The sequence below is a fragment of the Oryctolagus cuniculus genome, chromosome 5 (assembly GCF_051225735.1).
Source record: "Oryctolagus cuniculus isolate XC-2025 breed Fujian yellow rabbit chromosome 5, ASM5122573v1, whole genome shotgun sequence".
Taxonomy (NCBI): domain Eukaryota; kingdom Metazoa; phylum Chordata; class Mammalia; order Lagomorpha; family Leporidae; genus Oryctolagus; species Oryctolagus cuniculus.
The window spans coordinates 14864760-14888193 of NC_142871.1; the positions used below are offsets into that span (position 1 = coordinate 14864760).

Consider the following 23434-nt stretch of genomic DNA (forward strand, 5'->3'; position numbering starts at 1 on the left):
ATGAATGAAACAAAGAACTAGAAAGATTCAGGCTGACTTCTCTGGGGGTCAGTGGAGTGCCACTGAACTCAGGCTCTGGCTGCATATTAGCAAAAGAATCTGCTGTAACCCTTTTCCAAACCTCCCTCAAGGGCACAGGTGTTAGGCATAAGATTAAGATACTGGTTAAGAAGCCAGCATCCCATATCGGAGTATCTGAGTTCAATACCCAGCTGGCTCCCGTTCCTGATTCTAGCTTCCTGCTAAAGCAAAACCTGGGAGGCAATGGCAATGGCACAATTAATTGGGTTCCTGCCATCCACATGGAAGACCTGAGCTCCTGGCTTTAGCCTGGCCTACTCCCTGCCCTTGCAGGCATTTTGGAAATGAACAAACAGATGCGAGCTTTCTTGCTGTCTATCTGTCTCTATGTGTCTGCCTTGCAAAGTACATAATAATAACAAAAACCTTTCTCTACTCCTTTTCTCAGGAGTAATCTTTCCCCTTCCTTATTAGCTTTGTGAAATATTGCCTTACTAATGTCATTTTTATTTGCTTTAAAGGCTATTTTTGGGGGGGGGGTTTGAGTTTTTTTTTGTTTTTGTTTTTTTTTTTTTGTTTTTTGTTTGTTTTTGTTTTTTTTTTGACAGGCAGAGTTAGACAGAGAGAGCCACACAGAGACAGGTCTTCCTTTTTCCGTTGGTTCACCCCCTAAGTGGCCGCTGTGGCCAGTGCACTGCGCCAATCCAAAGGCAGGAGCCAGGTGCTTCCTCCTGGTCTCCCATGCGGGTGCAGGGCCCAAGCACTTGGGCCATCCTCCACTGCCCTACCAGGCCACAGCAGAGAGCTGGGCTGGAAGAGGGGCAACTGGGACAGAATCCGGCGCCCGAATCGGGACTAGAACCTGGGGTGCTGGTGCCACAGGCGGAGGATTAGCTTATTGAGCTAATTGCGCTGGCCTGTTTTTTTTTTTTTTTTAAGATTTATTTATTTACTTGAAAGTCAGTTACACAGAGAGAAGGAGAGGCAGAGAGAGAGAGAGCGAGAGAGAGAGAGAATCTTTCATCTGCTGGTTCACTCCCCAGTTGGCTGCAGATCGGAAGCCAGAAGCCAGGAGCTTCCTCCAGGTCTTCCCACGTGGGTGCGGGGCCCAAGGACTTGGGCCATCTTGTACTGCTTTCCCAGGCCAGAGCAGAGAGCTGGATCAGAAGTGGAGCAGCCAGGACTAGAACCGGCGGCCATATGGGATGGCAGCACTGCAGGCGGCAGCTTTACCCACCACGCCACAGCGCCGGCCCCTGGCTCTGAGTTCTTTACTGAGACACCCACCTGGCCTGCCAGGTGTACTCTCTTAACTACTTCTCTTCTGCAAACTTCGCTAGCGGCTCACGGCTCTTCCCTTTCTCGTGGGATGACCAAAACTCCGAGCAACCAATCCTGGTCACGTCCAGAGGTGGCGTCAACGTGGGACACAGGCGAGGACCAGGGTGAGTTCTGAGCAGCGTCACTCTGCGAACGCTGCTTCCAGCCTTTCTCTGGCCTCGTCTCATGGAACCCAGGGCTCCTCCCCGGTGATTCGCGGAGGCAGAGTTTCGCCCGCTTTCCTGTCTCCCGGCCACCCTGGCCGCACCCTGCTGTCTCTGCCAGTCACGCGGGAGGAGCATCCTACAAGGGCCCAGGCCGCTCACTGTCCGGCTCTCTGCCTGGGCCCTGCGGCTGGCCTGGCCCGCCCTCTGTCCGCGGCCGCTCGCCTTTGTCTCACACCTGGGGGAGTGGGGGAAGTCTGGCAGTGAGTGACTAGCGCCTGACCTCCGAAGGCCTTCCCTGCTTTTTAAAAGGGTCCCCGAACCTCTGTTCCACTCCCTCCTTGGCCGCCGTTTTGATCACATGGCTCATTTTCAACTGCCGTTTGTAACCACCACCAGAACTGTGCAGGGCCATGGGTTCCAACCCTCTCAAGTTTTTCTAGACTTGAAAGAGCAGGCCTCTTGGCCCTTCCCACCTTAAGGGTTCCATTCTCTTGCTTGCTAAATTATGTAAGTTTCTCTGCACACCTGTTTAAGATCTCTGTTCTACAATGCATGCCTTGTTAAACTTGTTAAACTCAGAGTTCTTTCATCACGACTGCCCTCTATCCAAGGTCCTGAGGCCGGAAAGGATAAAAATTTGAAACTCTGCTGTACTTTGTAAACCGTTGTAAATTGCTGAGTTATCCTGAGCAGCTATTTTAAGTACGTTTGCCTTCCAGTTGCAAGTCTCTGAAAATATTTGCAATTACATTTATGGAGCTTTATCTTTTAACAAAACGTGGTTAGTTCACAAACATGGTTGTCTCCTAGGCTTAAAGATGCTATTATCGGCCGGCGCCGCGGCACAATAGGCTAATCCTCCGTCTTGCAGCGCCGGCACACCGGGTTCTAGTGCCGGTCGGGGTGCCGGATTCTGTCCCAGTTGCCCCTCTTCCAGGCCAGCTCTCTGCTGTGGCTAGGGAATGCAATGGAGGATGGCCCAAGTGCTTGGGCCCTGCACCCCATGGGGGACCAGGATAAGTACCTGGCTCCTGCCATTGGATCAGCGAGGATCAGAGGGTGAACCAATGGCAAAAGGAAGACCTTTCTCTCTGTCTCTCTCTCTCACTGTCCACTCTGCCTGTCAAAAAAAAAATAAATAAATAAAATTTTTTTTAAAAAGATGCTATTATCATGTGCTAATCCTTTTAATCATGCTTTTCCTGTGGTGTGGTAACTGACCTAAATAATGAGGGTTGAAAGTGTCTTGGAGGAGGAGGTTTCACATGTTTTTCTGTTGCCGATATTGAGTGTTGATTATTTGGGAGAACTGAGTGTTAAAGTAGTTATCATTATCTGCCTGGGGCTGACGTTACGGGTTAGTGGGTTGAGCACTGACACCCCATGTGGGCACCAGCTCTGCTCCTGACTGCTCCACTTCTGATCCAGCTCCCTGCTGGTGCACCTGGGAAGGCAGCGGTGAATGGTCCAGGTGTTTGGGCCCCTGCATGCACATAGGAGATCTGGAATAAGCTCCTGGCTCCTGGCTTGAGCCTGGCCAAGCCCCGGTTGTTGCAGCCATTTGGGGGAGTGAACCAGAGGATGGAAGATTTCTCTCGCTTGCTTGCTTGTTCTCTCTAACTCTGCATTTAAAGTAAGTAAAAAATAAAAAAGGGTTATTTTTTAGTCAAAGATCTCTTTACATACTGGAAATGGGAATGAAAAAAAAGAGTCTGAAAGTCCATCTATGCTTTGTCGTTTGGTATCCAAAGGCTTGGACTTCATGTGCAATGATGTCATAGTTAAAGTAAGTGAAAAGAAGTGGCTGACTAGATGAAAGTGAAGAGATAGGAAACTCTTCTTCTAAACTACTCCTTTCTTCTAAGCATTGATGGCTACATATACACTATGTTTTGTTAATATAATTCTTATTCTATTGACAATATGCGAAAGATAATTGTACCCATAAACAGAAGAAGCAACATAATCATGTATTAGATACACTTAAAGTTTATTTGTCTAAAACACCTTGGGATATTAGTGTCCAGAAAGGAAAGAATGATTCTTTACTGTTAGAAATCTCTGGCTTGGAATGCTGACCTGTCCATTTATTATTTATTACTGGGAAGGTTTTTGATATTTATGAGCTTCAGTTTTCATATTTATATAGAGAAGGTAATACTACCTACCTGATATTAGCATAATGATTAATTTGAAAAATATGTACAAGTAAAAGCACTGATGCAATTTCTGGTGCAATAAATAAATTTAGCTACCGTACATTTTTTACCATGGCCAAAATGTGAAGTTTTACAAGTATCTTGATATTTATGACAATAAAAATAAAAATTCTTTCCTAAATCATTTTATAATTTTGATAAGGAGAATGATCTCAGGTCAAATTTTCCATCACCTGTGTTATTCACTCTAGAGCGCTGAAAATTTTTTTTTGTGTCCTAAGTAGGTGAGCAGAGAAAGCAACTTTATTACCAGAAAATAATTTTGTTAAAATATGGATGGGATGGATCTTCAAATGACTTAAAAACTCACATGTAGAAGCTTACTGTTATTCACTTATCTGTTTATTTTTTAAAGATTTATTTTATTTATTTGAAAGTGTTACAGAGAGAGAGAGGTCTTCCCCATCTATTGACTCACTCCCCAACTGGTCACAACAGTTGGAGCTAGGCTAGGCCAAAGCCAGGAGCCAGCATCTTGCTTGGCCCAAGGACTTGGGCCATCTCTTCCATCTCTCCGCTTTCTCAGGCACATTATCAGGGAAGAGGATCAGAAGTGGAGCAGCCAGGACTTGAATTGGTGCCCATGTGGAAGCAGGCACTGCCGGCCAGGTTTTAACCTGCTGTGCCAGAGCGCTGGCCCCCACTTATCTGTTTATTTATTTATTTTTTTTTTTTTGACAGGCAGAGTGGACAGTGAGAGAGAGAGACAGAGAGAAAGGTCTTCCTTTGCCGTTGGTTCACCCTCCAATGGCCGCCGTGGCCGGCGTGCTGCGGCCGGCGCACCGCGCTGATCCGATGGCAGGAGCCAGGAGCCAGGTGCTTTTCCTGGTCTCCCATGGGATGCAGGGCCCAAGCACCTGGGCCATCCTCCACTGCACTCCCTGGCCACAGCAGAGGGCTGGCCTGGAAGAGGGGCAACCGGGACAGAATCCGGCACCCCGACCGGGCCTAGAACCCGGTGTGCCGGTGCCGCTAGGCGGAGGATTAGCCTAGTGAGCCGTGGCGCCGGCCCACTTATCTGTTTATTAAAAAGCATTCATTGTGTACCTTCTGTGTACACAATACACAGATGGCAACAGAATGAAATACTACATATGGCAAGAATGAAATAAATGCAGAGCAAGCAAAATATCATGGCAACAGAATGGAAGGAAAATAGCTTCAAACAAGAGGATCAGAACAAAAAGACTATTAAAAAAACTCTTGAAAGATGGGAAAAAAATGCCCATTTTTTTCTCCCTTTACCCATTTTACAAATGTGCAAAATGTTGTACTATGCCCTGAGACTGTCTTAGGTGGTGTATGTGGTTTCTGGAGAAACGGTAAGGGCTGTACAAGAGGCACACTAGCGAATGACTGTGAATTCAGGGTAAGGATGCTGATATCCTTGAAAGTTCCTTTGCTACTATGCAGAAAAATAATTCTTATCATCAATTTTCTTCACATATTGGGAAAATAATATGTATTTTATGCTGATTATGAAAACTTCATTGAAATCTTAGCATTTAAAACATTTATTTATTTGAGAGACAGAAAGAAATTGCTTCTACCTGCTGGTTCACTCCCCAAATATCTACGGACTGGGTTGGGCTGAGGCCAAGCTAGGAGGCAGGAACCAAATCCAGGTCTCCCACATGGGTGTTAGGAACCCAACTACTGAGCTATTACTGCTGCTTCCCAGGGTGCAAATTATCAGGAAGCTGGAATCAGGAGCAGAGCTCCAGAGGAATCAAACCCAGGTACTCCCATGTCCTAACTGCTGTTGTCCTAACTGCATCTTAACCGCTAGGCCAAATGCTTGCCCCGATTGAAAATGTATTTAAAGACTTAGTAATACAATGGCAGAAGTGGAAATTCGGAAGTAATATTAAAGATTATGACAACTCAAAGAATCAGATGCTTTTTAAACTAATTTTAGAACACATTTATTTTAGGTTTTATTTATGTATTTTTATTTGAAAGGCAGAATGACATACATACAGAGAGACAGAGAGAGGGAGGGAGTGAGGGCAAGCTTCCAATAGTCAGAGCTGGGAACTCAAGTACTTAGGCTGTTTTCTGCCGTCTTATCAGGGACATTAGAATCAAGCTGGGTCCAGAAATGGAATAGCTGGGACTCAACCAGAGACTTCAGTGCAGGTCTCCCAAGCGGAGGCTTCAACTTGCTGTACCACACTCATGGTTGTTTACTTTTAAGGAGTAGTCTTCGAAGTTTTAAAAATATTTTAAGTGAAAATATTTAAATATTTTTAAGGACTAGATTTTCTCATTCCAGAGTATAAATGGGAAACATTTTAAATGAGTGGAGGGTAGATTATTGGAGGGTAAATAAAGCAGATATATAACTCAATGTTCTAGGTCCAAGATACAGGAGAAAGCATGTTCTTTCTCTCAAGATAAGCTAATACTTACATAAAGTCACAGATTCTCAGAAGAAAGATGCCCAAGTAATCTCTTCTGGAGAGAGTCAATAAGGAAGAGAAAGGAGGGCCGGTGCCGCGGCTCACTAGGCTAATCCTCCGCCTAGCGGTGCTGGCACACCGGGTTCTAGTCCCGGTTGGGGCGCCGGATTGTATCCCGGTTGCCCCTCTTCCAGGCCAGCTCTCTGCTGTGGCCAGGGAGTGCAGTGGAGGATGGCCCAGGTGCTTGGGCCCTGCACCCCATGGGAGACCAGGAAAAGCACCTGGCTCCTGGCTCCTGCCATCGGATCAGCGCGGTGCGCCGGCCGCAGCGCGCCGGCCGCAGCGGCCATTGGAGGGTGAACCAACGGCAAAGGAAGACCTTTCTCTCTGTCTCTCTCTCTCTCTCACTGTCCACTCTGCCTGTCAAAAAATAAAAAAATAAAAAATAAATAAAAAAAAAAAAGGAAGAGAAAGGAGAATCCTTATCCAGAGGAGGAGTTGAAAGCTGTCCTTTCTCATCACTCCAGAGAATAGTGACAAGTTTTTCTGGGAGTGATCTGGTCTCCAGGAAGTGAGGAGATTGACACAAGTGGGACTGAAAGGAAAAGAGAAAAAAGTAGAAGAGAGTAACGATTCTGCCCTGCTCCAGTTGTCTAGGATCAGGAAAGGCATCAGACTGTTGATGAATTCACATGCAATGCTGAGCCCAGCAAGATGCACCAGTCAGCTTACACCTAACTCCCACTGGCTTTAACTCCATGAATGTATAGTCTGATGAGCAAAGGAATCATGTCTTATTCTAGACAAGCTTTTGTTTTGGCCTGAAGGGATAAGGAGCACAGCAGCAACCTTAAGGAGGGCATGATCCCAAGAACTCCATTCTAAAAAGTCTAGTAGTGAAATGAAGGGTGCGCCACACTTCCTGCTAGCAATTTATTTTTTTAACTTTTATTTAATAAACATAAATTTCCAAAGTACAGTTTATGGATTACAATGGCTTTCCACCCCATAACTTCCCTCCCACCCGCAACCCTCCCATCTCCCGATCCCTCTCCCATTCGCCATCAAGATTCATTTTCAATTGTATTTATATATAGATCAATTTAGCATATATTAAGTAAAGATTTCAGCAGTTTGCACCCACACCGCAACACAAAGTAGCAGTTTATTCTTGAAAAGATAATGTACAAGGATTCACAATCAGGCTTTTTGGCATGCTGACAAATACTTTTTACTTAAAATTATTTCTAATAAAATGAATACCTCTGATATCTAGACCTTGAGCTTGTATGCTGTTTCCTTTGCACAGTTGTCCCTTTGGAGACTTCGCTGTGTGTAGCCAGTATGCAAGCAATCTATGTCATGTCTATTACTTGGAGTCTTACTCACTATCCTCATGTCTTGTTCCTGCAAGATTTTCCTGAACTTGCAAACTTTTAAAGAGCTCAGAATATCAATCATAGCTTGCTGTTTTCTCTTCCTATTGTTCTTAATGTTCTTTTACTGTTCCTTCTTTGGTTCTTCCACCAGAGGGCATGATAAACCTGGCTAATCCACAGTTTGGCACTTTTGCTTCAATACATGAAGTTTTCTTAGCTTAATGTGGTTCTAATTTTGTTACTCCAAGGTGTTATGATTAAGAGTAGGGTCTCCAAAGTCAACCTATGTGAATTTAGATCCTAGCTCTGCTGATTGACAGCTCTGTGGCCTTGGACAATTCTTTAATTTTGTCTCTGAGCAAGTGTTCTCATACTTTTAAAATGAGAAAAATTACCTGCCTCTGCATTGTTGTGAGGATTCCATGGGCTTAGACATTTTTATAAAGCACTTGGGGCCATGGCTGGCATACAGGAAGTGCTATATATGTGACAGCTGCCATGAAAGTTTATGAAAACAGCAATTCTACTAACCAAGAGTTGCCTAAAAAGCATTTAAGAACAGAAAGCTATGAAACAAAGCCAATTACTCCCACTTTTTAGTGTCAGGTATGTCCCATGACCACATAAATGCATAATTTACACCCAACACACATGTTAGGGAGATGTGGTAGTCCACTGCTCATTAGTCCTTCCCATGTTGGAACAGCACCTAGCAATTAGCCATTCAGTAAATGTGGTATAAATGAATAGGTGATTTTCAAAGAATTTCATTCTGTTTGCGACTTTAAAAAAATGGTTTTTTAAATTCAGGGTTTCAGGCAGAGTCTGAGAGAAAGAGATCTTCTACCAACTGTTTCCCTCCCCAAATGCCTGCAATAGCCACATCTGGGCCAGAAACTCTATCTAGGTCTCCCATGTGTGTGATGAGAACAAAAGTTTTTGAGCCATCATCCACTGCTTCCCAGGTGCATTAACAAGAAGCTGGATCAGAAGCAAGAGAGCTAGAACTCAAACCAGCTCTCTGATATGGGATGTGGGCATCCCAAAGTGTGACTTAACCTGCTGCACCACAACACCTGCCCAGTAATTTTTATTAACTCATGTTTACAGGAAAGAAAACAATGCTCAGAGAGTTGATAAATTTTTCTCAGTGTCAAAAAAGTAAGTGTAATTTGTTGTACCTTAACCCAAATCTGGTTCTCAAACCAGTCTTCTGTTCACAGGATTTCCTTACCTTGAAGAAAGGTTGGGAGAGTTGAAGAAAATGAACTTTTGGTTGATTCTTGTAAGTGAAATGACTGTTGGAGTTTTTATATTGTTAGGAGCAAGAATGTGAAGCTTTCCTTAAATAATATTGTATAAGGATTCTTTCCACCAGGATTTAGATGGTGCTTAGCAGGAGAAATTCACATAGGAATTATTTAATAAATATTTTTCCTAAGGTGTTTTTCAAGCCTTTTTTCATAACTGAATGGAATAAGCAAAATATGAAGAAAAATAGAACCTTAAATCCTGCTTGCATTTAAATTCTCATTTCTGGAAGGCACAATGGTTGGTCCTCAGTTTCTGCTCAGTGTATGTTGGTTGAGTGTCTTTGTGTGAGAGGGTATGGCTGAAGCATTCAATTCTCCTGGGGCATAGAGAACCCTGTACTGGCCAGCAGCATTAGCATCGGCTGGGAAAATGCCAGAAATGTGAAGTCTCATTTCAGACCTACAAAATAAGAATCAGAGTCAGCAGTTTAATAAGAACCCCAGATAATTTCTATTCACATCAATATTTGAGAAATTCATTTCCAGCCAATATGGCCAATTGTGGAAAACAAACAACTTATACCCATTAATGAACTTACTACTTCTTATTGAACATGTTTTTAAAAATGAAACAAAGAAAAAATGTATGTTAGGCACAAAAAATGCAACTATATTTGGGGAGGAGGAAGAGTGTAACTCTATGTAAATGAATTAAAAAGTAGAAACTACAAACATTTATTTATTTATTTATTTGGGGGGACTTGTACCCATTATCCCAATTTAGAATAAATTACTCTGGTTTTACAAAATGATTTCATGTGTGGATTACTTGTATGGAAGATTCAATTTCCTTTTATTTATGGCCTTGTATAGCTTGAAATCACTGTGCGTCAATGCTACATTTACGTTGTACGTGTGAATCATCAAAGTATGTTTCCTAAATCAAGGTGGAGGTGAGCAGCCAAGCAAAATTGATATAACTGTCATTCTCTGTGACAGATGTCTCATGTGAGATAATAAAACTTCTCTGCCTGTGAAAAGAAGAAAGAAATATGCAGTGATACATATAAGGTGCAGTTACATAGAAATATATTGTAAAAACTGTCTATAATACCTATGCTATGGTTTGTACAAGATTTGGCTCCGAAATTCATGAAGATGTTTAATACCCAAAGTCGTAGTTAACAGTTCAAACAGGGTGGAAACTTAATCCAGTTATGTTTGGGATGCAGGCCTAGATGCAGGCCTTTGGACACTGGGGATGCTCCCTCAGAAGGTAGGCCTCCTGAGAGGATTGGTTATAAAAACCTGGTTGGCCCAGCTTCTTGGATCACAAGTGATCTTCTTCCATACATGCTCTCCCACTGCTATGCTCCAGCCTTACCTGAGGCCAAACCAGGGGTGGGGAGGCTACATGCCTTTGTACTGTGAATCTCCAAAACCGTGAGGTCAAATAAACCTCCTTCTCTTATAAGTTGCTTGTCTTAGAGATTTCACTGTAGTAACTAAAGCTAATACAACATGGGCCAGAGCCGAGGCTTACTTGGCTAATCCTCCATTTGTGGCACCGGCACCCTGGGTTCTAGTCCCTGTTGGGGCACCAGGTACTATTCCTGGTTGCTCTTCTTCCAGTCCAGCTCCCTGCAGTGGCCTGGGAGGGCAGCGGAGGATGGCCCAAGTGCTTGGGTCCCTGCACCTGCATGGGAGACAGGGAGGAAGCACCTGGCTCCTGGCTTCAGATCGGCGCAGCACCAGCCACAGCAGCCATTAGGGAAGTGAACCAATGGAAGGAAGACCTTTCTCTCTGCTTCTCTCTTGTTGTCTATAACTCTCTCTCTGTCTCTCTCTCATTGTCTAACTCTGCCTGTCAAAAAATAAAAATAAAAAAAGCTAATACAACATGAATAGAATACATATATTATACATTATACATCTGTAGATGTCACTTTAGTAGTATTTAATATATTTCATCATTAAATGTGAATTGCTTTTATAAAATTTGTATTTTCAAAAGTTTTTTCCCCAAAGAAACCTTTTATTTAAGGAGTACAAATTTTATAAGTACAACTTTAGGAATATAGTGATTCTTCCCACCTCACCTCCTCCTCCCTTTCCCATCCCCATTCCCATTCTCCATCAAGATTCATTTTCAATTAACTTTATACACAGAAGACCAACTCTATACTAAGTAAAGATTTCAACAATTTGCGCACACATGCACACACAAAAAAAGTGAGAAGTTTCACTGTTGACTCTCATAATACAACTCATTGAGGACAGAGGTCCTGCATAGGAAGTAAGTGCACAGTGAATCCTATTGTTAATTTAACAGTTATCACACTTATGTATAACATCAGCAATCACCTGAGGCCCTTGATATGAGCTGCCAAGGCTATGGAAGGCTTTTGAATCCATAATCTCCATCAGTATTTAGACAAAGCCATAAGCAAAGTGGAAGTTCTCTCCTCCCTTCAGAGAAAAGTACATCCTTCTTTGATGGTCATTTCTTTTCACTGGGCTCTCACTCATGGAGATTCTTCCTGTAGGACATTTATTTTTGCCACAATATCTTGGATTTCCATGCCTGAAATGCTCTCATGGGCTTTTCAGCCAGACCAGAATGTCTTAAGGGCTGATTCTGAGGTCAGAGTGCTATTTAGAGCAATTATCTTTCTATGAGTTTGCCCTGTGAACTGCTTCCCATGTTGGAGCATTCTCTCCTTTTGGATTCTATCTACTATAATTACTCACACTTGATCCTATTTATATATTCACTTTAACACTTAAAATGATCACTTTAACAATTAAGATGGCATTTTTACAAACTAGCTTAGTGGGATTTGGAATCCCATGGCAAGTTTTTAAATTGTACCCTTAAGTAAGTCTGTGGGAATGTATGCAGAATTATACAGCTTTAAAGTTACAAACATCCACCTTCTCTCTTATTCACACTCTTATTTATTTTTTACTGAGATCTATTTTCTTTTTTTTAAAGATTTATTTATTTATTTGAAAGTCAGAGATACACAGAGAGAGGAGAGGGAGGGAGAGAGAGAGAGGTCTTCCATCTGATGGCTCACCCCCCAGTTGGCCACAATGGCCGGAGCTGCGCTGATCCGGAGCCAGGAGCCAGGAGCTTCCTCCTGGTCTCTTATGTGGGTGCAAGGGCCCAAGGACTTGGACCATCTTCCACTGCTTTCCCAGGCTATAGCAGGGAGCTGGATTGGAAGTGGAGCAGTCGGATCTTGAACCAGCACCCATATAGGATACCGGAGCTTCAGGCCAGAGCATTAACCTGTTGTGCCACAGCATTGGCCCCGAGATCTATTTTCAATTGACTTCATACATATATGATTAGCTCTATGTTAAGTAAAGAGTTCAACAAATAGTACAAAGAAGAAGGAAAAAAAAACTGTTCTTTTACAGTCAAGACAAGGGCTGTTCAAGTCATTTTTTCTCAAAGTGTCAATTTCACTTCTACAGATTTCCTTTTTGATGCTCTATTAGTTCTCATAGATCAGGGAGAACATATGGTATTTGTCCCTTTGGGACTGGCTTATTTCACTACGTATCATGTTTTCCAGATTCATCCATTTTATTGCAAATGACTGGATTTCATTTTTATTTTTTTAACCACAGTGCAGCACCTCCTTAACCATCTTCTGCAGGGCTGGACAGGTTGAGACAAATCCTTTCAGTTTCTGTTTGTCAGGGAAAGTCTTTATTTCACCTTTGTTCATAAATGAGAGCTTTGCAGGTTATGGTATTCTGGGTTGACAATTATTTTCTCTTAAGACTTGGAATATATCTCACCATTCTCTCCTAGCCTATAGGGTTTCTTTCTTTTCTTTCTTTTTCTTTTTTTTTTTTTTTTTTTTTTTGACAGGCAGAGTGGACAGTGAGAGAGAGAGACAGAGAGAAAGGTCTTCCTTTTGCCGTTGGTTCACCCTCCAATGGCCGCCGCGGCCGGCGCGCTGCGGCCGGCGCACCGCGCTGATCCGATGGCAGGAGCCAGGAGCCAGGTGCTTTTCCTGGTCTCCCATGGGGTGCAGGGCCCAAGCACCTGGGCCATCTTCCACTGCACTCCCTGGCCACAGCAGAGGGCTGGCCTGGAAGAGGGGCAACCGGGACAGAATCCGTCGCCCCGACCAGGACTAGAACCCGGTGTGCCAGCGCCGCTAGGCGGAGGATTAGCCTAGTGAGCGGCGGCGCCGGCCCTCTATAGGGTTTCTGATGAGAAGTCTGCTGTAAGTCTAATTGGAGATCCTCTGAAAGTAATCTGAGGTTTCTTTTGTGCACATTTTAGAATCCTTTGTTTGTGTTGTACTGTGGAGAATTTGATTACAATATGTTGTGGTGAAGAAGTTTTCTGGTCATGTCTATTAGGAATTCTCTGTGCTTCCTGTACTTGGATGTTTCTTTCTTTCTCCAAATTAGGGACTTTTTTCTGTTATTATTTCACTAAAAAGGTCTTCTAATCCTTTCTCCCTTTCCATACCTTCACAAACTCCTAGAAACCATATGTTAGGTCATTTGACAGTATTTTGTAGATTACCAACCAACTAAAACTTTTTTAGTTTTCTAATTTCTTCTTGTGTTTGGTTTGACTGTATAGTTCCCTGTGCTTTGTATTCTAAGTCAGATATTCATTCTTCTGCTTCACTGATTCTGTTGTTAAGGCTTTCCACTGCATTTTTTATTTGTTCTATTGAATTCTTCATTTCTAAGATTTCTTTTTGATTTCTCTTTAAGATCTCAATTTCATGGGAGAAATCTTTCATGTCATGTATAGATTTCATTAGCTCATGCATTTGCTTCTAATTACATCTAAGTAATCCTATGATCAATTTTTTGAATTCCATTTCTGGCATTTCTTCAATCTTATCATTTTCACAGTCCAATATTACTGAAGTGTTCTGCTCTTTTGGGAGTGTCATATTGTCTTCCTTATTCTTGTTTCTTGAGTTGTTGGGTTTGTTATTCAGCATTTTGTGTAGATAATTGTTAGTTTCTTTGTTTTTTTTTACTGTGGCAGCTTTTATCTTTATACTATTCCTCTGTAGATTACTGGAATGTCTGATTTCAGTAAATACCTAGAGGTGTGTGGTGGGTACAGCCAGGAAGCTCTGCTCAGTTCTCCAAGGTGAAGGGTGTGTCTGAGGTGAAACACCCACATTTGGTGTTGTAAATCTCTCTCTTTTTTAAAAAATCAAAGCAGAAATTTGTTCTTGACTGTTGGTGTAGACTCAGCTGAGCTCCTCTCCTTAAAGGAGACCAGTGCCAGGGCACTATATATACCAGTTGGTATATTATTCATCTGTTCTGCCATAAGGGACACACAAAGGATCTGTGTAGTCCCCAGTGTAAGCTCAGATTCCCCAACAGTGTCCCTCACCAGGTAACCAGTGTCTCTACTTGTGTGGAGCCTCCCGCAGTGACTGCCCAAAGTCCCATCCACACCCTGAGTCCTCCCACTCAGCCTCAGTGTTTTCACAGTCCTGGCTCACAAGTCTCCCACAGTCATGAGTATCCAGTCCCCTGTTTCCCTCACCAGACTCAGGAGTCTCTGTTTGGCTGTTCGCTGAGCATGGACATGAGCTGGCACAGCTGTTACATATGTCCAAAATGGAGGCTGCTCTTTATCAGCTTGTTACAATATGCCATTGCAGGGTGATCAGGGAGAGAGAAATGTGTCCCCATCCTTTGTTTTTTCTCCTCTAGTTTGGCAGGTACACTATCCACCATGGGGTTCCAAGCTGGATTTCCTCTAGGCTCTTCTGCACCTTTTCTACTTAGTGGCTTGGGTTGCTGCATTCTGGTCTCACCTCATTTTCCATGCTGGTGCAGAGGTTCTCAGCTGCTGGGGTACTGAGTTGTGCATATCCATACCCTCCACATAGGTTCACTGTGTCCCTCCAATTTGTGTAGAGTTTCTTCTGCTGTTTTCTCCCTAACTCCTTCCTGAGACTGCACTCTTTCCACTTTTTTAAAACTATCTTCTCCTAGACCAGAGCAGCAAGCTCCCTGCCTACTCTACCATCTTAATCCAATCCCTCAAGTTTTTAGTCACCAAAATATAATAATTTGTAAAATAGTTAAAGTTTTTAATAATTTATAAAATAGAAAAAATAGTTGTAACAGTGGTATATCTTGGTAGAATTTTATATTTTGAGTGGTCAACATATCTGTCACATAGTACTTCCAAATGTTATTAATAAGCTAGGAATAATAATGAGGTAATTTTTTCCAATGATTTACAAATTTATTTCATTAAATTAGAAAACACATTTTCTTTCATCTATAAAGATTGAACTCTTGCTTTTTAAAACATGAACTTGAATATTGTGGCTTGGTACTCAGTTGTACTTCTCTAAATTGAAATTAACTCCTCTGTCGTAGAATATTTTGATTAGCTCTTCTCTGAAATTACCTTTGGTTTGGTTCAAAACCAAAATAATAGTGTTTTCCTTTAAGTCTCTATGAATTTTAAAAAAACTATGAATTTTCAAAGCACCATAGATTTTATATCTCTAGCGTTCTGTCCTTACTTCAAATCCTTTTTTTTTTTTTTTTTGGTTGAATAAATCAGCAGCATTAGTTAGCTCATGGTGCATTTGAGGACTCTTATTCTTCTACTAAAAGAAAAGAGAAGAGAACAAAATGGAATTATCAGTGACTACACTGAGTTCACCTGAAAAATACTGTGCTTTTATTTTCTGTTTACAAAAGTGAAGCAGGGGCATTATTCAGCTGCAAGCTGTTTGATAATTGTTTGTAAAGGCAGTTCTGTTCACTCACTCTTTTCTCTCTGTCTCCTTTGTACCATCACAGATGGGGACTCCACAGAAACTGCTCTTCTGTGCCATGGTTGTGTTCTAATGATTATTAAAACTACTTGGAAATGTAGTCAAATTGAAGAATTCCTTCAATAACAATAGTTTAGAGAATTACCTATGAACAACATATGTATGAAGCATAATTTCTATCATATTTTAATATATTTCTGCTTTACATTTTAAAATGGCTTTGGTATAAATGGAAGTCATAGTCAAGGTCCTAATCTTCTGATTTAGTGGCTGTAAAAGAAGGATGCATCAAATGTAAGGATGGGCATATTATGATTTTTTTAATAAGTTAAATGTAAGGAATTTCAAAACAGTTTAAAGAAAGCAGAACTAAAAGTTAAGTTTATTTGTGGTGCAAAAAATTTGAAATCCATGAATAATATTTTAATATATATTTTCCATAAACCCTTTCAAGGCTGCTCATATATTCCATGGAAACTTGATCCCTGAGGATTAAGTGAAATATTTTCAAGAAAGTTTTCCTGATGTGCAATTCAACAAAGATAGAAAACCGACAGCAAGATCATTTCAAGGCCTTGTTAACTGGAGATACTGCTCCTACTCCCACCAAATCTCCACTCGGTATAAGAGCTGTCTTTTTTAAAAATCAGACTATGTGTTAGTTACACAGTAGGAACAAAATCTTGGAAAAATATGGTCCCATTTTCAAGGGGATTTCAATTTGTGGATAGTCTTGGGATTGACTCAAAGGATACAGAATGGCCTAATACTTGGCAGTCATTTTTTGAAAAATTATTTTTCCTTCCTTTAATGTAGTTGTATTCTGGCCACTATCCTGATTCTAATTTTTTGAGTTGAAGGAATGTTTTAAAATATATTATTTATTTTTATTTTATTTTATTTGAAAGGAAGACAGAAACAGACACACACAGACAGAATTTCTATTGGCTGGTTTACTCCCCCAAATGCTTGCAATAGCCAAAGCTAGTGTAGTCTAAAGCCAGGAGCCCTGAACTCAATCTGGGTCTCCCACATGAGTGGCAGGGACTCCAGTACTTGATGCAATACCTGCTGCCTCCCATGGTGTGCATTAGCAGGAAACTAGAATAAGAAGCAGGGCCAAGACAAACCCAGGGACTCTGATGAGGGATACGAGCAGCCTAGGCAGCATCTCAACCACTGCACCAGATGTTCACTCAAATAGGAATAAATAGCTTTAAAGTTTTATTTTATTTTTTTGGCATATGCAGTTAGGGTCATGAATTGCCTACACAAAACTACATCAACCATAGACCAAAAGTATTCACATGCATTATTTTCACTGATATTTCATTCCGATGTTCTATTATCCCAATTACTATTTCTCTATAGGCCCCAATGATGGTTTATAAATAAATACTTTAAAAATTTATAAGTGAATTAAATTTCATGTCCCTTTTTGCTTGTGATTTTTTATTTTGCTTTACTATATAAAAAGAAGTGAGCAGGTAGCATATTGATTTTTCTGAGATTTGCTTTGTTGGCTGGTGTGTACTCTAATTTTATAAATGTCCTGTTTGCTTTCAATGAATGTGTATTCTCTATTTGTTATACATAGGCTTCTATCTGCGCTTGTTCATTGTATTATTCAAACCTTCTAAGTCTTTACTTGTTATTAACTGATCTATCAGTTTTTGTAGAGATATATTATAATCCCTTACTGTGAATAGGGATGCGTCTATTTCTTCTTATAATACTGTCAATATTTGATGTCTATATCTTGAGCCCAATTCTTTTTGTACAGCTAGTTTTTGGGATTTTTAGATCTCTTTTGATCATTTTCCCCTTTATCACATTGTAATTAAGCCCTTAATGCATTTTGCATTAGATACTATTTTGTCTGATAATAGTTTAGTGGTATAAACCACATTAAGGACTGAATTGTGTCCTCTCCAAAATTAATGTATTGGAGTTCCAATCCCCAGGATCTTAGAATGTGACTCTATTTAGAGAGATGCTCTTCAAAGAGGTGATTAAGCTAAAATATAACCATCATGGTAGGGTCTTAATCCAGCATTATTTATGCTCTTATTTTATTTTTTAAAGATTTTTTAATTTATTTTAAAGTCAGAGTTACACACAGAGAGAAGGAGAGGCAGAGAGAGAGAGAGAGGTCTTCCATCCGCTGGTTCACTCCCCAATTGGCTGCAATGGCTGGAGCTGTGCCAATCCAAAGCCAGGAGCCAGGAGCCCCCTCTGGGTCTCCCACATTGGTGCAGGGGCCCAAGGACTCAGGCCATCTTCCACTGCTCTCCCAGGCCATAGCAGACAGCTGGATCAGAAGTGGAGCACCCATATGTGATGCTGGTTCTGCAGATGGTAGTTTTACCCACAGCGCCAGCCATAGGAACTTCTGTTGTAAAAATGTATTGAAGGAGCCGGTGCTGTGGCACAGCAGGTAAAGCCGCCACCTGCAGTGGTGGCATCCCGTATGGGTGCCAGTTTGTATCCTGGCGGCTCCACTTCCAATCCAGCTCTCTGCTGTGGCCTGGTAAAGCAGTAGAAAATGGCCCAAGTCCTTGGGCTCTTGCACCCACATGGAAGACCTGGAAGAAGCTCCTGGCTTCAAATTGGTACTGCTCCAGCAGTTGCAGCTATAGGGGAGTGAATCAGCAGATGAAAGACCTCTCTCTCTCTCTCTCTCTCTGCCTCTCCTTCTCTCTCTGTGTAACTCTGACTTTCAAATGAATAAATAAATCTTTATAAAAATGTATTGAAGACCCATTTTGTATCTGCTTATGCTGAGTTCCCAGAGGTTTGATTTATTTTTCCATCATTTAAGTTAAATTTTCTACCTTAAAATTCTTACCTAATACAAATAATTTAAATTCTTGTTATCTTTTCACACTGTCTCAGGTCTAGGGTTTTGTATTGTTTGTTATTTTGTTCTTTTCCCTTCAAGATCCAAATATTCTAAAGCGTTTATGTCACATCTCTGATCTGCTGAGTTTTCTTATTCCTTTAAATGGAGGAAAAGCTGTAGGAACATCCCGATTTGGTCAATAATCTTAGTTTCTGCTTCTTGTCTTGTGCTATGTCCTAGGCCAAATTTATTTTTCTTTTCTTTTTTTTTTTTTTTTTTTTTTTTTTTTTTTTTTTTGACAGGCAGAGTGGACAGTGAGAGAGAGACAGAGAGAGAAAGGTCTTCCTTTTGCCGCTGGTTCACCCTCCAATGGCCGCCGCTGCAGCCGGCGCACCGCGCTGATCCTGGCAGGAGCCAGGAGCCAGGTGCTTCTCCTGGTCTCCCATGGGGTGCAGGGCCCAAGCACTTGGGCCATCCTCCACTGCACTCCCTGGCCATAGCAGAGAGCTGGCCTGGAAGAGGGGCAACCGGGACAGAATCCGGCGCCCCAACCGGGACTAGAACCCGGTGTGCCGGCGCCGCAAGGTGGAGGATTAGCCTATTGAGCCACGGCGCCGGCTCTTTTCTTTTTTTTTTTAGATTTATTTATTTATTTTAAAGTCAGAGTTACACACACAGAGAGAGAGAGAGAGAGGTCTTCCATCTGATGGTTCACTCCCCAATTGCCTGCAGCAGCCAGAGCTGTGCCGATCCGAAGCCAGGAGCCAGGAACTTCTTCCTGGTCTCCCACACGGGTCCAGGGGCCCAAGGACTTGAACCATCTTCCACTGCTTTCCCAGGCAACAGTAGAGAGCTGGAGCAGAAGTGGAGCAGCCAGGTCTCGAATTGGTGCCCATATGGGATGTTGGTGCTTCTTGCCAGGGCATTAACCCGCTGCGCCACAGCGCCAGCCCCCAGATTTCTTATCTACATGTAAGCACTGTGAAAACTACAAAGTAGTCTTCCTCATATATACAGAGTCAAAAGTCCTAAGCATATCAGTACATTATCATATAGCAATGAGAATACATCATAATCAAGTTGAAATTATCCCAAGACTGCAAAAGAGGTTCAACATTCAAAAATCAATCATTACCATTTACATTAAGCAAATACAAGAAAAATACTAATATGATCATTTATAAATAAAAAAAGAATTTGATTGAATTTGATATCCAGATATCTTTCAGAAGAATGGTGTTTCTTGTATCAGACTAATCTTTCCTCTTACCAAAACCAAATGAAAGCTGGATGGAATACAAACTTCAGTCTGAAGGCATCAGAAAGGAAGCAAAAGCAGCCACAATGTGAGCAGCTGATACCTTGAAGATAAGGAAGACTTTGGGTGGGCCCTACCATTGCCATTACATTATGCCCTAGAATTACTGGCCAAGTTAAGTAGTAGGCGTAAAAATGATATGTAAAGTGGCCATATAAATCTCACGACAGTCTCACAAAAATGGAAAGGGGAAAAATGACATCAGTCTTAAATATGTGTACATAGTACATATATTTTCTAACATTAGTTCTAATACAGTTCCAGGTCTCTTCCATGGGTGCAGCAGCACATCTCCTTCTGCCTTCCCAGGCACATTAACAGGGAGTTGGGTCAAAAGTGGAGCAGCCAGGACTGAAACTGGCACCCATATAGGATGCTGGCACCACTGGTGGTGGCTTTACCCTCTATGTCACAGCACCAGTCCCATGGACATTTCTAAGAGGGCATTATTTCCCCCTTCTCTTCATGCCTACTGTATATGTGCGCATTAGTTGAAAGTCTATTCCTTCATGTCCTAATCATATTTTATGATTTATCTAATTAAAAATTTATTCCTGTGGATTCATTCATGGAAGAAGTACTATAACTAAATCCAGAATATTCTCCCTGCTATTCTATACCATGTGTCAAACATGTAATTTTATTTAATTGAACTACCTCTTCTGAAGGTTTATATGAGGAGTGAGAAGAAAATTGCATTCCCCTTCTCCCTAGAATAGCTGCAGAATGGCCTTGTGAACTACTGGTATCATTAGGAGAGTAACTAACAACTGTTATAAGACCAGAAAGTATCATGGCAGGATGTCAACATTAATGGATTAGCTGAATGGTTTCCCTTAGTAATTTTCCATGCATACATCATATCTACCTAATTTGTCTGCCATGAGAAATTTTCTGTTCTACTTTCGGAAATGTGAATAATTTTGGCAACTAATACCATTGACTGCCTTCTATGTGTTGCACATTAAACTAAGTCCTTTCCAGGGTACCAGCTCATCTGACCATTTAATCCTTTCGCCATGGTCCTCCCAAGTCCTGAAAACAAATCAAAACCATCTTAAGGTTTTTTTTTTTTTTTTGTCTCTTTTTCACCCATCTTTACCATGGGACTTAACAAATACTAACCAACTTTAACTATATTTTATGTGTCTGATTCCCAAGATGTGCCTAGGTTTGAATATGCAACATCCATCCATGATCTCCACATGGTGGGGACTTGGGATCTTTTACTTCGCTTGCTTGCTTTTCTGCCTCTCTACCTACAAAGTCCTTCTCTGTAGAATAGCTTGATAGTAAACATTGTTGTAAATTTAATTCAAAGTACCATGTCTTATCCTTTCTTAGCTTTTTTTTTTTTTTTTTTTTTTTTAAGGTAACAGAAGTAAGAGATAGCCAGATTGGATTTTATGACCTTTTTTTTTTTTTTTCTTTTCTTAAAGACAGAAAGAGAGAGAGGTCTTCCATCTACTGGTTTAAGCCCCAGATGGCCACAATAGCTGGGGCTGGGCCAGCCTGAAGTCAGGAGCCAGGAGCCAGGAGCTTCTTTCCAGTCTCCTACATGAGTACAGTGGCCCAAGCACTTGGCCATTTTCTGTTGCTTTCCCAGAGACATTAGCAGGAGCTGGATTGGAAGTGGAGCAGCCAGAACTTGATCTGGCATCCATATGGAATGCTGGGACTGCAGGTGGCAGCTTCACCCAGTTACACCATAGTGCCAGCCCCTACTCACCCCCCATGTCTTATCCTTAAGTGCAATAAAATCATACCTCTTATGGTATAACTTTTGGACTTGGTGAGAAGATGTTGTTGGAACAGTAACCTTGCCTGATGCCTCTGAAATCATACCCCACCTCCTTTATCTATGACTAAGACTGACCTTTATAGAGACTATCAGCTTCTTTGCTCTCCATGCCTGGAGCTATTAGTGACCATCTCAGATGAAGAAAGGGAAAAAGAGCTAAGGCTACAAATGATGCAGAAGTGAGTCATAGGGATAAAATGATTATGTGTCTATTCTCAGATGACAATTATATTTAGAATAATCTACCTTTCATCAAATAAAGGGTGTGGACAGAATTATTATATTTATTGCTTTTTCAAAAGCACATTTGTCATCATCCCTCAGAAATTTGTGTTTTTAAATGATAACTTTTTAACAAGATTGCAAGAGAAACAGACATAACAGAGATAAAATGATATTTTAAATGTGATTCAGCATTTAACTGCCTTCCATATTGGTAATTCTCATTGCATTCTACATATAATAGTATGTGTCAACATAAGGAAAGCCATGTTTTTTCCTCATTTTTCCTGTAGTTTTGATTTTATACCAACTTTATCTTTTTTTGAAAGCTTTTATTTAATAAATATAATTTTCATAGGGACAGCTTTTGGAATATAGTAGTTCTTCCCCCCATACCCAACCTCCCACCCCCACTCCTATCTCACCTACTCCTTCTCCCATCTCATTCTTCATTAAGATTCATTTTTAATTATCTTTAATTACAGAAGATCAACTCTATACTAAGTAAAGATTTCAACAGCTTATATCCTCACAGACACACACAGTATAAAGTACTGTTTGAAGACAAGTTTTACCATTAATTCTCACAGTACAACTCTTTAAGGACAGAGGTCCAATGTGCGGAGCAGGTGTACAGCGACTCCTGTTTTCGATTTAACAATTGGCACTCTTATTTATGGCATCAGTGATCATCGAAGGCTCTTGTCATGAGCTGCCCAGAGTATGGAAGCCTTTTGAGTCCACAAACTCCAACATTATTTAGACAGAGCCATAAGCAAAGTGGAAGTTTTCTCCTCCCTTTAGAGAAAAGTACCTCTTTACAACTTTATCTTATATTGAATGCTTCATCTATTTTTCTTCCAAATTCAAAGTGTATTTAATATAATCTTTGCTTTCTGATTAATTTAGTAGCTTTTACATAGCAAAGCACTGCTAGCTGGAAATAATTGGTGTTGAAATATTGAGCATATAATTAAAAGTGATAGATTTACTCAGGCATATGGAATAAGCAAGCATGAATGAGATCTGGGTATATTATTGTGAAATAATATAACTTTGAATAATTCAGTTCCTTTTTCATCAGAGCTGAAATCTTTTTAAAAAATTAAACCCTGGAACACTCTTAATAGTCTGACTTTTCTCTTATGTTTATAATGTAGTACCAAAGTGCATTACTTAAGGCATTTCATTTATTATCTTAATGTGCTCATTAAAGTCACATAATAACAATATCAGAATTAGAAAATAATAAGAAGGTAGATTGACAAAATATTACCCTTAGGGATTATGTATAACAAACAAGAACATCTAATAATGTACCAAAAAATGTTCTTTTCCTCTCTCTGAATTTTGAATTTACATTTATTTTTAAAGATTTCATTTGTAACTATTAACATTTATTATACATTTCAGTTTAAAATTGTTCTTGTAATACTAAAATGAGCTTTTTAAAATGTTTATTTATTTATTTGAAAGAGTTACAGGCTGGCACCGCGGCTCACTAGGCTAATCCTCTGCCTTGCTGCGCCGGCACACCGGGTTCTAGTCCCGGTCAGGGCGCCGGATTCTGTCCCGGTTGCCCCTCTTCCAGGCCAGCTCTCTGCTGTGGCCCGGGAGTGCAGTGGAGGATGGCCCAAGTACTTGGGCCCTGCACCCCATGGGAGACCAGGATAAGTACCTGGCT

At 41.1% G+C, this 23434-nt stretch overlaps 1 long non-coding RNA gene across 1 annotated transcript in view; it reads left to right on the forward strand.

The window, feature by feature from the left end:
- The first annotated feature begins 978 nt into the window (after positions 1-978).
- The window catches only part of LOC149126419 (uncharacterized), a 92334-nt gene continuing 69878 nt past the window's right edge, over positions 979-23434 (forward strand). The window contains exon 1 of the long non-coding RNA XR_016233622.1: positions 979-1466. This is a non-coding gene — a long non-coding RNA (uncharacterized LOC149126419). The remainder of the gene's footprint in view (positions 1467-23434) is intronic.